This window comes from Protopterus annectens, chromosome 8.part0 (genome assembly GCF_019279795.1).
Source record: "Protopterus annectens isolate FY-2018-M chromosome 8.part0, PAN1.0, whole genome shotgun sequence".
Lineage (NCBI taxonomy): Eukaryota > Metazoa > Chordata > Ceratodontiformes > Protopteridae > Protopterus > Protopterus annectens.
The window spans coordinates 1292812380-1292827656 of record NC_056741.1 but is presented as its reverse complement, the minus strand read 5'-3'; positions in this window follow the sequence as shown (position 1 = coordinate 1292827656).

Below are 15277 nucleotides of genomic sequence, written 5' to 3'. Positions count from 1 at the left end.
ATAGATGTGATTACAGGGACTCTGCATTCTTCCTGTATAGACATGGGCTCTTTAGGGGGTGAGAGGGGGGTAAAGTTAGCACAGAACCTATCTGCCAGGATGTTGGCAATATCATTTGGTTCTGTAATATTTGTGCTGTTGTGCTGTAACTCAGAGCAGATCTGGGTGTTGCCATTGAGATTCTTGACATAGCTATAGAATGCTTTGTGGTTGCCCTTAGAATCAGTGGCGATTTTGTTTTCGTAGCTAGCTTTGGAGGATCTTATAAGGGATCTCAGATTCTTACTCAGGCTGACCAGGGAGCTCCTCCACTCATGTGATTTTACTCTCTTTTGCAACAGTTTCTTCCTTCTGTTGTAGAGTTTGTTTATGGCAGGGGACCACCAGATTGGCTTCCTTTTTTTGGAGGATAGCATCTTGGTTCTGTTTGGGATAGCATGATACATGCACTCATGTAAGTGCTTATAGAGTGCATTTGTGCATGGGCATCATGAAGTTCGCCACTTCTGTCTTAAGAAGCATGAAGTTGGCTTTGGAGAAAATTTTTACCATGGTTTCCTAAATGGTGGGTGGGGGCGGGATGCGGATATTTAGGGTTTTTAGCTTATGGTCAGATCTGACCAATGAGGAATTAACTTCAGGTGTGAAATACTGGTCACTCATGTTGGTAATGACTAGGTCTAGGATATTGTTGCCCCTGGTGAGGGTGTGGATAAGCTGATCCAGGGCATTGGAATTTATGAATTCCAGATAAAAAAATCAAGCTTAAGATTATCAGTTCTAAAACTGTAGAGGTTAAATATATATATTTAACCATGGATGTTAGCCATCAACAACATTTAAGTAACAACTAAAACACAGCCAGTGCACATAGAGGACTAGAGTTTAGTGAACTGTCAATACACATAAGATAAAAATTAAGAAGACATCAGAAAAAGAAGGTGTCAATTTATATCTTAGCTTGTAGCATGTGCACTTATATATCAAGGTAAGACATTGTTCAATTCATGTGAAGTGCTATAAGGAATATGCTCATTATGAAATTATATTAGGACTAGTTTAAGTAAAATTGTGTTATTTTGGAGACCACTTTTTCACTAGTAACAGGGTGAAAAAGCAGTGCTGAGAGAGTTAAGCGTCCACCCTTCAAGTACTTTAAGTGAGTTATTAGGATTTCTAATAGTTAATCTCATTATTCTGTCAGTTAGACGAACACAGTATTTGACACTAACTGACCTATTTATGAGAAAAGCTAGCAGAAAGGTAGCAACTGCAGTCAAAGGTAACTAATAAAGTGGAGAACTTTGTTTTCCAAAGGAATGGCTCAACACAATATAATTAAAGAGTAACTAGAGAAGAAAGGAGGCATCATGGGTTATATCCATCATCAACCACCTTTTTCACATCTCTACATGGAGACAGGCTATTATGCCAGCTGTTGCCACATGTCAAAATTCAGAGACACTGTCTTACCCCCTCTTCAAGTCATGCCTGATTGTCTCAGGTCTTCTGTCACGCAGTCCATCCATATCTTGGTTGGACATCCTTGCTCCTATTGACTTTATCCTGTTTCTCTCAAGTCTTCTTCACCAAACCACCTTCTGCTTTCCTGCATGTGCAACTAAACCAATGCAATCTGTTTTCTTTGACCTCCTGCCCTGACATCCTCATTTCTTCATGTGTTCCACAATGTGCATCTTACTACCCATTTCATTCACTTCATCTTCTTGGCCTTTAGCTTCCTCAGCCCCTGTGCCTTCACTGCCCAGGTTTCTGTACCACACAGAACTACTGGTTGCACCACTGTTTTGCACACCTCATTCTTCAACATCTTTGGCATTCTTCTGATACACTCTACCCCAACACTTTGTACTAGCTGGCTGCAGCACCTCTGATCCTAGCTTTGACTTCTGTATTCAGACTTCCCCTTCTCTTCAACCATGCCTCCCAAATAGTTAAAACTGTTAATCTGTTCCAATATTTTCCCTTCTATCTCATTTTTGAGCTTCTTCTGATTCCCCCATTTGCTGTCATTACCACTGTCTTGTCTATACCTGGTTTTATCCTGTAGGCCTTCAGTTTTGAATTTCAGTCCCATACCATTTGCCGAAGTTCCTGTTCAGAGTCTGCCTGTAATGCCACATCATCTGCACGCAGAAACTTTGCTGATTCATCCTCTCCATCCTGTTTTATAATATAGTCAATCACCAGTATGAACATCACTAAGGTCAGAGCTCAACCCTGATACACACCCACTCCCACTGAGGAACCTTCTGTGAGTCCACACCCTGTTTGTACTTAGGTCTATATTGTATCGTCGAAACGGCATTACAGAAAATGCCATTTTGACGACACATAAACAATGAAATGCCAAAACAACGAAACCCCAGGTCACCGATGTTTTTCCCTAGGAAAAAAATCGGTAGACCAACAACACAAAACACACTAGTAAAAACATTTCAAAGCTCATACCTGAGCTTTCTCTTTTTTGGCACTTTGGTCTTTATGTGTCATCGAAACGGCATTCGCTGTAATGCCATTTCAACAATATAATATAGACCCTTGTACTTGTGTCATTAGATCCTTGTGCATAGCGTGCACTAAATCTACCAATGTTTTCACTGAACTTGAGAGGTTTTCCAGCAAAGTGCATCCAAAAATGAACTGAGTGATGGGCAGCACAGATTCTAGGTTGTGTCCACTGGGGGAAGTATCATGTAGACCAAATACTCCAGGCACCAACTAATCTCTAGATAGAAGAATGCAGACCACATACTGAGCATTCAGGGCTAGTCACTTGGCGGTATAAAACTGAGCTCTAGATGATTTGGTAATGTTAACTGATGTCACCATGGATTACTCTAAGGACTGGATACGACAAATCAGTTGGCCTCTTTACAGCTTGGATAGGAAAGAGAAGGAGTAGCTTTAGACATGATTTTTTCAATCAGAGCTGAATTTAAAATTTGAGTTTTTACCAGTGGGTATCACTGATATACATGTTTAAAACAAACAGTATATTTCACAATAAGTACTGCATAAGAATCAGTTCACACCCAAGCAAAGGTAGCTGGCCTCACTGGTACTAACGCTGGTAAAATTATGGGATGTACAGATTATAATCTGGCAAATGACCATGAAAGTGTTTACACTGACTTGCTTAATCTATAACTGATTGTGTTATGGCTTGCTTAAGCATGCTGACTTGAGGTGTGATTTGCTTATAGGATGATTGCTTATTTCTTATTAAGATCAACATATTTATTCACTTCCAGGAATGATGTATAGCAGTGAAAGAGCAACAGCTGTTTTTTTTATTTAACAGTCATCTTTCTTACTCTGAATTGGAGTGACTACATTTATTTATGTAACATTTCTTTACCAGGAAAACCTGAGTTGGAATGGAGCCAATTTTCAGTGAAGGCCCAGAGAAAAATGTTCCAGATGCATGTCTTTGTAATCTGGGAGGAAACCCACACAAATGCAGGGAGGACATATAGACTCTGCACAGAAGGTACCCCAGCCAGGAATCAAACCGGAGAACATATTGTTGTGAGGTGACAATACGACTGCTGCACCACTGCGCCATCCAATCATAGTAAGAGTATACAAGTAAGAAGTCTGTAGGGGTGCAGGGGAGTTTGAATCCCTGGAAAACACTTATTTAAATATGTGACAATTTCACAGAAATGCTTGTGCTCCTCTAGTACATATGTTTAGAGCTTGTATGTATTCAAAGTGACTGGTTTCATGCAGAAACATGGGTTATCATATTTAGTGGTCACGCATTCCAAGTGAACATCAAATGAGCCATCATACACATTTGTATGTGAAGGAAATACAAACACACACACACACACACACACACACACACACACACACACACACACACACACACTAGACGTTTCTAAAGAGATGAGTGGAGACTTTACAAGGACTGCATACAGATCATATAAGAAATCAGAAAATGAAAAAGACGGCAAACCATTATCAGACCCATTGACAATCTACATGGAAGTAAATAATATGGGCAAACAGATTAGCACAGGTACATATATAAGAAAAGCTATCTAGCTTAATTTCTCATAACTGTTTTATACAGTAGTAAATTATCAGTAAATGGATAACAAATCATAGGGAGGTATATGATCTGTAGATACATTGTAAACATGTAGAGGTGCGTATCTCTTTCTTGTTACAAGATAAGAAGGGAAGATGTATCCAAACTTATAAAACATAATCAAAAGTTTTTCTCATCTCATATTATTTTCATTTCATTAAATATGGCCTCTAGAGGCCCACATTTAAAGAAAAGATTCCTCTGTTTTATATCTGTGCCCAGTTTTACTTAATTTTTGAATCTGCTGCAACATCTGATGCATGATTTTGCCCAATGCAAGAAACCGTGTCCATGAGTTGTTAGTCATAAATACGTGGACAGCACAGTCATGAATGACAAGACATTTGGCAGCTGTGATGACCACTAGGGATATAGTCTATGATCCATAATACTGTCACCAGTTTGTGAGGACAGGGGCTATAGTCCTTCAGTCTTCTCCACTACCCCAGTGTATGTTGACAAACAACTGTGAACAAATAGAATTAAACATTTCTCTCTCTCTCTCTCTCTCTATATATATATATATATATATATATATATATATCTGCTAAGTACGCAAGGTGTGACCTTAGGACTATGTGCAAAATATGTAGTGCTGCCTTATGCCATAGGTTCCACACCAACCACATCCAAATAGATGCCACTCTGAACAGGCACTGAACAGAGTTATAGACCCTAGCTTCCTAGGTCCTTCTCCCACTCTAAATTCAGTGCCTTACAGCACTAGAACACCAACAGTAACTGTAATGTAACTAATCTGTTGTATACACACACACACACACACACACACACACACACACACACACACACACACACACACACACATTTTGCTAATACATTCCAGCCTTCCAGTGATGGCAAACTCCAGCTGCCAATTACTCTTCCACTGCTAAAAAATAATGTAATTGACATATACAGACAAAGGAAAGTTTTAGCTGAGAAATTTCTGCTTTTCAGAGATGGATGCCAACAGCTAATTTTCATCTCAGCAGTTACCTCTATGTTAATTCATAGGTAAGATAACCTGCCACATGCATTTGAAATTAAACAAATACAATTCTTTACTAAAAGGAAATTGAATATTATTACAGCTTGAGAAATTAAATATACAGACAAGGTCCTGTTTTGCACAGTGAAAGTAGGAAACAAAGTGTTTTAATATATGTATTTTATGAATACACTGGCATTTGCATATATTTCTAAATAATTTTCTGGGTAAAAGCATTAAAGGTTCCTGTCTACCACTAACGAAGAAGTGCATAACAGGAAAGGAAAATAAAAGAAACTTAACTATTGCAGTGAGGTATAAAGTCCATGAGGCAAGCCTATCCAAGAGATAACAAAGACTGGTCAAAATGGCTTCTTTGAGCTGGGTCTTCACAGCAAGAGGGCCATACCACTTGGCACCTGTTGGAATGCCTTAGAGTAGGTCTTCAAGGCAGAAAACAGACAGAAGCCCACTTTAAAGGGTCTATGGCCTTTTCTTGCCCTGTCACTCAAAATTCAAAATGCAGACAGTAGACCTAAGCTAAATTATGTAATGCCTTAATTAACCAGAGAGAACTGGTTTAGCCTGATTAGTATATGCACATACTGCCATTTCACAAGCAGAAACAAAATGCTGTTTCTTTTACAGTTTAGAATTTACAGTTAACTACAGTTCTGCATCAAACAATCATTTGTTCTGTGCAATCTTATTTATACAGCTTATATCACATTTTATATCTTATGTGTACCGAACTTCACAGAAAACACAGTCAGGCGCAAGTTGTACAATCTTGCACATGTCACAGCTTTGCTGTATTATACTTGAAAACAGTTTCAGGTTTATATGCAGTCCTAATAACCTATAGCTGATATCATATGTGAATTTGTGGAGAAAATGCATCTACAGATGACATTTAGAGCTTTTACAACAAGTAATTTGCCAATGTGTCTTGTAAAACAATAAAGTGGCTTCAGATATCTAGTTAGGAGCCTTCAGCTAACATAGGCCAGACAGGAATTAAGAAGAATCTATTAACAGGCTTTTCAGAATCCGTGGTGGTGCAGCGGTAGCGTTGTTGCCTCACAGCAAGAGGTTCTCCCGTTCGATTCTCAGCTGGAGTACGGGGAGTGCCTTCTGTGTGGAGTCTGCATGTCTTCTCCATGGTTGGATGGGCGTTCAAAAAACATGCGTAAATGGGCGTGTAGCTGGCACCTCGGCATTCGTTGAAAAAATCTACTGCCAATCATTAGCGGACCAGAGTTCCGCTGTGGCAACCCCTAACCGGGAAAACCCAAAAGACAACCAACCTATTAACAGGCTTTCAAATGATAATCAAAAAAGGTACCAATTTAGGTGCTGATAGTTTAAGTCAATACTGACAGATACTGAAAATAGGAAAGGGGGATGAAAACACTGTTAAAAAAATGGAGAGTTTTTTTTAAGGGGAGGCATCAGCAGAAAAAAATGAACAGTGCTGTAATGGTTAGGATTGCTGCCTCACAGAGACAGATCCTACTGTTCAGTCCCTGGACAGGGTACCTTCTGTGTGGAAACTGCATGTCATTCTTGTGTGCACTTTTTTTACCTGGTTCTTCCATTCCCTCCCCTGTCTTAAAGTTATGAGATGGGTGACTTGGGGATGGTTAGGTTGCCCCTACATGTGTGTGTGTGTGTGTGTGTGTGTGTGTGTGTGTGTGTGTGTGTGCGCGTGTGTGTGTGTGTGTGTGTGTGTGTGTGTGTGTGTGTGTGTGTGTCTGTGTGTGTGTGTGTGTGTGTGTGTGTGTGTGTGTGTGTGTGTGTGTGTGTATACTATGCATGTAAAGATGCAGGTGGACTGCCCTGGGCTGGTGTCTCAAGCAGAAATGGTTCCTGTTTTATGCTAATTGATTGCTTAGACATGGTCTAACTTCCCATGAGCCTAAACTGGCTAAAGAAGATATTAAAAATGGATGGAAAGTTAAATAGATGGCTGGATAGATGGATGAATGAAAGGATAGATGGATATTGTTATGGATGGTCACACCAAGTTACTTTTGAAATAAAATACATTGTAAACTATTCTGAATCACCTACAGTGAAGTAAGGCCATTAGGGGCAATAAGATTGCAGAAGATCAGGATCTGATTGGTTTCACTTAAGGCAAACAATAAAAATCATACTACACAAGGGGTTATTGTCAGCTTGTTTGTGAGACAAGAAGCTCTGAGAGAAATCAAACAAGATGTGGATAAAGCAAGGGGGCCAAAACATTCTTGTGAAATGTGATACCACCTTTGGCATATATAATAAATCAAACAAAGGCAGGATCAAGGCAGAAATACCGAATTACATATCTCTTATTTCTGACCACAAATATAGGAAATTGTAGAACCTGCTGACAGAGGAAAAGAAAGAAGTTTGTTTTTGTAGTACATTTTTAAAAATATCTTGGGTGCCGTTTTTGTTTTCTCATGTCAGTACAGTTCAGTTGTACCAAAATATTAAATGCCTTGATCACAAAGAGATACAAAATGAGAGAATAAAAATGATAGAAATGAACACATATACCCTGATAGAAAAGATGGAAACATGAGCTACAATAGCCATATTCTGGTATTTGTAAAGGAGTCTGCACATTCCAATACAGGATTGTAAGTCAGCGGTATTGTACTAGTTATGGTTGGCATGCATTCATATAATGTATGTATTCTTAATACAACATATCTGGATGGCTTTCATATGGTCCACCTATGCAGTTAACAAAACAAGTAGAATAAATAAATAATTAAATTGCAGCAGGATAAAAGCATGCAGACATATTTTAAGACAGAAGGTAATGCACTGGGGAAATTCAAGTGCATGTTTAATACCTTTTCACATAGAGAAGATAATAGATACCGTGAACATTTTGTGATAAGGTAAAGGAATTAGTAATGGTAGTGGACTTCAGTTTCCTGTATGCCTTTATTTCATATAATTGTAATAGTAATAATAATATCCTGATCTGTGTATTCAGTACTTCAGATAGTATACTTAACTCTTCTGGGCTGAGACTGAAATAGGTCCATTTGGATTGGTGCTCTACCCTGGCTAACAAATTGAATAAATGAATAAATATATTAAATAAATAAACTGCAAAGTTATTACATCTCAAGGTCGGGACATTTCCCCAAGTGTAACAGTCTCAGAGGATGGTGATGGTCTCTCTGTCAAACACACACACACACACACACACACACACACACACACACACACACACACACACACACACACACACACACCGAAAAATACATTTTCCATCACTCTGCACAATAGGAAATAATACTTTTCTTCTAGTTTGAAAAGCAGATTTCAGTCTTTTGATGAAGCACTTTTGTGAGTTTCACATTGATAAGGTATCTGTCTACCAGGAGTGGAGCAGGAGGTAGGAGGGTTGTTTGCTGTTTGATATCAACAAGGGACCCAGGTAGTATAAAAATGTAAAGGCTTGTTGAATGGCTGGAGTAGTCCTAGTCTGTCTGCTTTATGCTGAAAGATTTATTACCCCTTTAACCTCAAATTAAAGATACCGAGGTCTGCCAGAGTCAACACTCTAAGGTAGCAGAATTTTCCAGAAATGTCTAATTGTACATATCATACATTCTGTGCCGAGCAGTGCTGTGGAAGGTATTTGCTGTACTTCTGTTTCATGAAGAAGTTTACAGTGTGTAGAGTTTTTAATGCTCTTCTGCCAGGGAAAACTTATTGTCATAATCAGTGTTTCAGTGCTCAACCCTCTTCTGGTTTTACTGGACAATCAATGAACTTATCATCTTCAATTTATATGTCTTTATTATCTTTCTGTATGTACAGGCCAATAGATCAGAAAAAAGTAGATTTTTAGTTACTATTTGCTTTAGACATTTTCATGAAATGGATAAAACGATATGCAAGAATGATAAATATATATAATTTTCCTTTTTTAACCTAACAAGTTTATTGGGGACAAATTCTGAAAGTTTAAAAATGCAGTAATATTGGTTAATCTTTTTAAGTAATATAAAACAAAACAAAGTTTCTGCTGTCCAATAAAATACTAACATGAGACGTCCAAACTCTCCGGTTTTAACTGCAGAGGACACAGATCACTTTGCTGGAGACACTTTAAGAAAGATTTTGGGGCCTTGCCTCTCTGTATACCTGAAATACCAGAAGTAGCCAAAGTTTGTACATAAAATACAGCTTCTGAAACCTTAGCTAGTAATACTGGGACATTCAGCTCTTAGGCTTTTCACACAAGCATTTCTGCATTGATGGAACTGACACAACTAGGAGAATGGCCGACAGTGCTATCTCAGTCCTTAGATTAGACTACTTGTGGGCTGCACTGCATTTGAGCCAAAGTGTCCGAACATGAATCAACAGAATGTCCATCTGTGGCCTTATCTATGCAGCTCCCAGGCTGGATATGTCTAGGGCTATCAGACTGGCTAGATAATATGCATTCCCTACTGTGTACAATAAGTGCGTTCCTGTGGTACTTTGGAGACCCAATAGTGCTAGTCTCCAAACTCAAATAAACTAAGTGTTGGAGACATTCATTTTCTTCAGGTACAGCAGTCTTGGAGTTGTATATGTAAACAGGGGGTAGTATGCATCTACCTCCCAACCCATCAGGGTCTGTGGAGGTAGGGGTGTCTCCTGAGGAAAAGAATTTTAATGTGCAACAGCCAGCTTTCACCTACTGCTTTTACAATTTTTATAGTTTAATTATAGACTTGCAATTTATGCTTTCAAACTTCAGAAGAGAGGTGAAGAAGAGAGTACAGGCAGGATGGAGTGGGTGGAGAAGAGTGTCAGGAGTGATTTGTGACAGACGAGTACCAGTAAGAGTGAAAGGGAAGGTCTACAAGAGGGTAGTGAGACCAGCTATGTTATATGGGTTGTAGACAGTGGCATTGACAAAAAGGCAGGAGTCAGAGCTTGACATGGCAGAGTTGAAGATGTTAAGATTTGCACTGGGTGTGACGAGGATGGACAGGATTAGGAATAAGTATATTAGAGGGTCAGCCCAGGTTGGAAGGTTTGGAGACAAAGCCAGAGAGGCAAGATTACATTGGTTTGGACATGTGCTGAGGAGGGATGCAGAGTATATTGGGAAAAAGATGCTAAGGATGAAGCTGCCAGGTACCAGGAAAAGAGGAAGGCCTAAGATAAGGTTTATGGATGTGGTGAGAGAGGACATGCAGGTGGTTGGTGTGACAGAGCAAGATGCAGAGGACAGGAAGACATGGGAACAGTTGATCTGCTGTGGCGACCCCTGACGGGAGCAGCCAAAAGAAGAAGAAGAACAAACTTCAGATCATACCTTTCAAATGATCCTGATTTTGACTCAAATTTTAGCTCTGCCCCTATTAATCCCTCCTAAAAAACTGGTGATTTTTAGAGAAAAGGTGGTGAATTACACTTAATAAATAAAGAGGATAATTACAGTTACATACATTTTCCTTCAGCGAATGTTTGTCACACTTTTATTCTGTTAAAGTCTCATGTTAAAAGTAGTAATAGTTTAAAAGTGTGCCTGAATTTCCCTAATTATTTCTGTTGAGTTTTGCCCCTGACTGTTGAGATCTGCCCCTAACTTGTTGAGATTTATGCTTCAGATATGTAAGTGGGTTATGGGAGGGTTGGTACATAGGTGTGCTACACTGTAAAATATTTTGTTGCTTGTTTTTGTTTGTTTTGCTAATGTAGTAAATACAAGAAAGAGTGTTGCACATATTGAGTCTTTAGTCTTGCAGGTGTGATGGTGCATACAGGAGCTGAAGACAGGACTTGTGTTTACATTTGATAGGGTGGGCACTTTACTAAAGTTTCCATTAACAGCATCATCATCATCAAGACCTACATTCACATCTCTCAACTGTCCAAATTTTCACAGAATGTCCAAATTTTTGTCTAAATATGTTGGTCTTTTCCTCATAAATTTTTTTGGTTTTCTGGAAAATCACCGTGATGATCTGAGGAATGAAATTAAATCACTGTGATGATCTGAGGAATGAAATTACTGACAATATCATACATTTCATTTTCAGACTTCATATATTTTAGAAAATGCATTTTAATACATACCCTATTATTTTGCCAACTTTCTAGGTTGATAAAAGCAATATTTAAAAGCTGTCCCTATTTCTGGGCCTTTGTACCCTCATTATGTGAGGTGTTGTCCTACTTTCTTGGGCTAAGAGGTTGAGAGGTATGCTTACATTATACTTTTGAAAACAGCTTTGAAAGTCCTCCATATGCAGACGCAGATCTTTATTTTTGGACTGGAATTCATTTTAACACCGACAAAATAATCAGTTGTGATTTCCATTGCCTGGTTGGAAGAAAGCAAGCTGTGGGTAGTTTAAGGGTGCTCAGAAAAAAAAGTACAGTTAGATATAGGCATTTCTGGAGGAAATTTAGTCCCCATACATTTATCTTGTCCAGTGCTTTTGGGATTAGGAGGGGTTAGTTAGCCAACAACAACCGCTTCCTTCACCGACATTTGTGTATAACTCTTATACCTGTGTGCTGTACGTTTGTGCCTACCTGCATGTGTACAGGTGACTGGGGTACACAATAAAAATGTGTCCATTTACCTTTTGCATTGGTATATGATAGCTTTTAGCAACCAGTACAAACACTTGAAAGACATGAGGCACGACAGTTATATGCCTGCATTGCTTATAGGCAATCATTTTACATATTTAAACGGATGAATGCAGCATTTCTATTACATTGCTTTCCGATACTAATCACTTTCTAACTTTTCTTTCTTAGCGCCTCCCCACACGCACACACACACACACACACATCTTACACCCATTCTTGCAGCCTCTTTTCCCTCTGTTATCCACCTCCGTACAATTTCTTCGCCCTGTGCCTTTGTATTATTTTTCTTTCTTCTGCCAGACTTCCATTTGTACTCCCATTTGGGTCTTTGTGATTTGTAACGATGTGTCTTAATATTCGCTACGACAGACAGCGACTAGATAAACATGTCAGCCTCACAAGCTCTCCTGTTATGAGATGGAGCCAAGCGTTTAGGCGAGATTTATTTGTTAAATTATCCGGTATTTTGTCATTCACGGACAAGAGCAATTCCCCCCTGAAAGTCTGCTCTATAAATAATATTCAATCTCGCCCTATTGTTAACTGAAAAAAGTTGACTGTTGTTTGATTTTTTTTTGTGCGGCGACCCCCGGGTGAAATCTCATACATCACGCGATGACAGGTATAGAAAAGCTGTAAATTAGCACCTAAATCGAATATTGATCACCTGCACTCAGTGTGCAGTGGGAGGAGGGGGGCCAGCTCCAGGGGGCTGCTGGTGGCTGTAGTAGCAACCTGGACTCTCGCTCGCCTCCTGCATGTCGGGGGTCGTCTGGCTGGGAGGGGGGATGAATGCTCCCTGGATATGTGGCTTAAGGTGAGCATCTCACATTCGGTAATTTGAAGTCATGAAGGTTACCACTAAGTCAGAAAAAGACCACTGTCCTATGTGTCTGGAAAAGTTAACTTTTAATGTGGTGTGTCGTGCCGCCAAACCATAAACTGAATTCCCCGTTTCTGGAGCCCAGTAGGAAGTAATAAGTCATTATTAGGAAAACAAAATCGCAAGTAATGCACTCACATTCTACCAATGCAAAACAGTAGAATGAAGTCCAATCTGCTTATCAAGAGTAGCTATCAGACCTCTCTGTTTATCTGTTCACCTATGACTCTCACCAATCTTTCTCTCCAGCTAACCAGGACAGCATTACAGCATTTTCATATTAATTATTACGATATGTATTGTAATAACTTTAGACACTTTTAAATTATTTGCCACCAACTCGTAGTACAGTGTGTGAGAGACAAGACATCCACTCGTATCACTAAGTTTATTTTATATTTGCGAATACGATCTATCATTGAAGTTATTTTAACTGTTTGGTCTTGTGTATATAAGACCTATAACATTCTATGAATGACAGCTGTGAAATGCATGCTTTCACAGATTTCGCCTTTCTGAATGGCATGCTATTTTAATGTCAGATAAAATATCTCCAGCTTTCTGATTGCACTTAGAAAAATCGTTTATACAGTGAAATCAGTTTAATCTCCCAGAAGTCAGTTTCAAACATTTTCAATGACATCCTTCAAATTTATGGCAGTCAACCTATGGAGATCTTTTCTGTGATATAGTACTGAAACCTAGAATAATGAAATTTGTACTTTTAATCTATATAATTCTCACTGCGGTGGTGGTGCTACGGTAGCGTTGTCGTCTCACACTAAAACATTACCTGGTCCATTCTCAGCTAGAGCGTCTTCTGTGTGGAGACATGCGTGAATGGGCGTACCTTCGTTGAAGGTTGTGCGTCAGGGCCGGCAACTCGGCATGCAAAAATCTACTGTCAATACTTAGCGGACCGGAGTTCCGCTGTGGTGACTCCTAACCGGGAAAAGCTGAAATCTATATAATTTTAAAGTTTTTAACTTCTGAAAACCAGGCGGCTAACCTGTATGTGAGCCCAATGCTTCAGTGTCTGTAGATTCTTCAGTGTCTGTAGAATCTGATTAGGTTCATAGGTTCATTCATACTAGGTAAGTACTATGCAAACAGCAGCAAATTAATGGTAAATTCAGATGCCCCAAAGCTTCAAGTGTCTACAGGGCTACAACAAACTAACAGTCTGGACTCAACTGTTTTTTCTTCTTGAACGATTTAGGTGATATACAAGTTTAGGTTCTTTCCAGCCACTGATTTTTTTCTAGTTATTGTCTAAGCTAAATGTGTGTTTAAATCTATTCCTTACCTAGGATTTAGGTTTCTTACTTAACTGTGTGCATATTTTCTTTAAAAAAAATCTGACATGGAATCTTTGTAAATAATATGTACATATTTAAGATCCTGATGTAATCTATGAGTTTAGCAAACTAAATTTCCACAGGTGTACTTGTAAGGCATGAAACATTTGTAAGAAGTTACCAGCTGTCCATTAAAGACATAATAATAAATATGATTTCCAGAAAGGTGCATACATTTGATGAAGACATAAATGATATATATAATTTCCAGGTAGGTACATAAGTCTGATGACCACTTCCTCAATGCCCATGTATCTCTTCCTGACTGATTAAAATGGCTTGCAGTGAAAATATTGTACATGGGGTCACAAAGCCAGCACACCTCCAATACTGGGTACTGCACACCTTGTCCCTGCAAAGTAACTACTTATTAGGAAGGGAATCTTTATTAGTAAGGCACAACTCCTTTCATCTGAAGCAGAGAGAGTCTGTCATGTATGACCAAAGAGGCTGTGATGAAATAATCAATCAGGCAAATGAATACCATAATTCTGCAGTCCCAGACCTGTGCCAAGGATGGGTATACTATATGCAGTCAAGCATTGGTGGTAGTGTGGAAAGTTTATAAATTCTCAAATGAAAATTAAGGCATCTGGTTACCTTTGGTGACAGTCTACAGTTCAGTCCACATAATGCTAGTATCATGTTCTTTGCTGTATAACATGATACTGAGTATAAAACAGAGAAATCCAGAGTATTTGTGGACAACGAGAAGAATGCTCAGTATAGTAAAACTCAGGAAAGCAGAAAAGTAGGAGGGCTGTATATAACGGTTCTAGAACTCTGTCTGAATGGACAGAAGGCAAGAGGGGGTAGACCTAACAAGGATGACTGACAGCACAGAGGCACAAGAGGACACAATCCTGTCTGCCACAAACTTGAAATTGACAACACTGTTGTTCAGCACACCACATATCCTTAAGCGAGTAGCAGCAAAGTTAAAATAGTGAAGCTAGATTAAGCCTGCCAAAAAGAAATGTGTGTAACAGTTTAAGATATTCCAGTGTTGTATAGATGTTGTTTTCAAGTCCTTTCTAGGAGAGATTGGGACACCTTGCAGTATGGCTTAGCAAACATCTGAAATGTGCTTCTGTGCCTGTTGTATTATGACAAGCAATGCTGATGTATTTACATGCCATGCTGACCACCTTGTACAGATGTCTAAATGTCATGCATCTACCACATTCTGTGAGCAAGGCATAATGCCACAGATGACATCAAAAGACTCTAAAATGATGATAAGGAAAAAGATGACCCTTGCTGAATCTTCCCTAAATGTATAGTATACTTCAAGCACCTACTCAGAATATAAG